We start from the raw sequence: 3,156 nt of genomic DNA on the forward strand, positions 1-3,156 counted from the left end.
ACATTTTCAAGCAAAGAGTTTAATACTAAGTGATCTCACATTGACGGGTCAAGTGATTGGCAGGGACAGGCTTGAGTTCCTTCCAGGAGAGCTGCCAGAAGAAACTGGAAGATACCACCTCACTTTATCAGCATAAATATACAAAAACGTATGCTCTACAATCTGTGATGTTGGCAGTGTGCTGAATTAGACAGTTGAGAAAATCTGTTTGGTTTTCCTGTATGCCAGACTCATGGGTTAACCACAGAATGGTTGTGTTTCAGATTGCGACTTTTGCTAGCCAATCACAAGAGATTATTACCAATGTGACAGGAAACCAAATAAGTTCCGATTCCTACACACACACGCACACACACACACACACACACACATACATATACATATATGTATACATATGTGTATGTGAAGCACCTTCTTTTTATTGTTTTTGTTGTTGTTGTTGTTGTTGTTTGTTTTTGGACAGGGTCTCATGTAGCCCAGGTATAGCCTCAGTTGGCCTGGAGCTCACTATGTAGACCAGGCTGGCCTCTGCCTCCTGAGTGGTTGGACTAAAGGCATGTTTCACCATGCCTGGCTGGCCTTGAATTATTTATATAGTCAAGGATGACCTCAAATTCCTGATCCTCCTGCCTCTAAGTGCTGGGATTACAGGCATGTATCATTATACCCAGATTCTTTTTACTTTTTGAGATAGTCTCACTTTATTGCCCAAGCTGGCCTTAAACTTGCAATTCTCAGCCTCCTGATAAGCTGAGACTAGAGACCTGTGTCAGCAGAACCTGATTTGTTATTATTAGTATTATTATTTGAGATAGGATCTCACTTTTTAGCTCAGCCTGGCCTGAGGCTCACTATGTAACATAGACCGACCTTGAACTATTGATATGTGTTTGCCTTCATTGGCCTGACTGCGGGGATCACAGGCATGCACTGCCATGTCCACCTCCAGCCCTGGGATCTTCAAACTCTCCTTGGCACATGTGAACAACTCCCTCATCTTCCTCTTTACTCCTTGTGCTTTTTATAAATAAAAACATCAAAATGCCAAAAGTATTTCTGTTTGATTTTATATTGTTTTATTTATTCCATATACATTTTTATTTTTAAAAATTTCCTCTATGAGGGGCTGAGGAGATGGTTCAGCATGTAAAAGGGTTGCAAAACCATGAGGGCCTGAGTTTGGATCCCCAGCATCTACGTAAAAAGCTGAGTGTGGTGGTGTCTCTCTGTAATTGAGGTTGTGTGGAGGCAGAGACAAGAGGATGCCTAGGGCTCTCTGGTCAGTCAGTCTGGCCCGTGTCATGCATCAGGTTCAGGGAGAGACCCTGCCTCAGAAAGTGAGGTGAGGAACAACTGACATAGATATCCAACGAGTTTTTGGGTTTCCAGCCCACCTCAATCCAGGAATGAGTACATTTACTCTTGATTATATCTGCAAAGACCTTACTTCAGAATAAAGTCACATTGACAAGTACCAGGGTTAGAAGTTGGGCAATTATTTTTTTGGAGGGGGGTGCAGGGGACACATCTCAATCCACAACTGTACTAGAGTATAGTTTGGCTGGGTATAGAATTCTAAGATCAAAGTAATTGATTCTTAGAACTTTGAAGATTCATCTTCAGTGTGTTAGAACAAGTTTTGCTAGTAACATATTAATTCTAGGTTTTTGTTATAATTAAAAGAAATCTTGAAGCCTTATTAAAATCCTAATATTTTTGTCTTTTTGGTTGTGAGCCTGAGCCTCTAATGGCTGTGCCAGCTCTCCAGCCCCTCTTTATTATTTTTAAACTAAATATTATTGTGTGTGTATGATGACTGGGGAGGGAGTGCCTATGTGCCATGGCATACATGTGGAGGTCAGAGGACAATGTTATGGAATTGATTTAACTCAGATCATCAAGCTTCCATAGCAAGCACTGACCTGCTGAGCCATCTCACTTGCCCTAAAATCTCTTTATTCTTAGTTTTCAGAAATTTCAACACAATGTGGGCTCTTTCAGGTTGAAGATTTGTGTCTCCCATGTAGCCCTCCTTTCTCAGAACTGGAAAATGTTTAATGATTGCTTTGATGATGTTTGGTATTAATGTCTGTTCTGTTTTTGAACATCCTATTAGCTGTCTATCAAGATAGAGTGCAATGATAAAACACTAAGAATGTCACAAAATCGGGGATGACCTCAGGAATTTGAGTTTGCATGACTGTGGGGACATCTGGTGTGGAGCTCCCAGTGACAGAGAGATGTGGAGTTAGCAGACGGGCTATGCCCATGTGGATCAGTGGGAACCTCTGCTTGTCGCTCTCCAGACCTTGTGATGGTCTCTCCCCCTCATCACGTCTCTGGCCTCACTGCCAGGGAGGACCTATAGGGAGAGCCTGGGCTTGCTGTGAGCCACATGTCCTTGTGATTCGGTAATCCTCCTGTCTCTACCCCGACACCCCCACACCCCATAACTGGGGTTACAGGCCTGCCACCACACCCTTCTTTTTACATGGGTTCTGGGGATTTGAGTCCAAGTTCTCATGCTTGCATAGCAAGCACTGTTATCCACTGAGCCATCACCCAAGCCCCCAATATTGATTTTGCTCCATTATCTCAGGCAATGTAGACTCCCACTGTGGATGGCAAGCTTCAGCAACAGCTGGGTCTCTCTTGCAGCGTTAGTTTAGGGAGAAAGAAAAGGGCAAAAGACTCATGTTTGGATTGGCGCAGGGCAGGGATGCACAGTGGAGATACAGGGGCAGGACCTCAGAGCTGGCAGCAGCCATATGGCAGTGAGTTTGTGGGAGGTCAGACATTTTGTGAGAAGAACTGGGCTTCCCAGAAGACTCAGAGAGGGCTTGGGCCAAAATGACAAGGGAGTTTAGTGTGACTTTGGACTACACCATTAGCTAATAAAGAGGTGACGTGCCACCTGCTCTGCTTGGCGGAGATGCACCCAAACACCTCCACATAATGTGGAAAGGTTATTTTTGTCTTGGTCTTTGATTTCATTGTATCTCCTATCTTCCTTTGTCGCTGAAAAAGTTTTGACAAGAATGAATAATTTCACTATGGTGTGCACATAGCATTTATTGATGTCGACCAATTGCCTGTTGCCCGAGGCTAGTCAGAGTCATCCTGTAAGGGAGCTGGCTCTCAGGGGGACATGCAAAA

Source organism: Nannospalax galili, unplaced genomic scaffold (assembly GCF_000622305.1).
Source record: "Nannospalax galili isolate Female #2095 unplaced genomic scaffold, S.galili_v1.0 scaffold1750, whole genome shotgun sequence".
Classification (NCBI taxonomy): Eukaryota; Metazoa; Chordata; class Mammalia; order Rodentia; family Spalacidae; genus Nannospalax; species Nannospalax galili.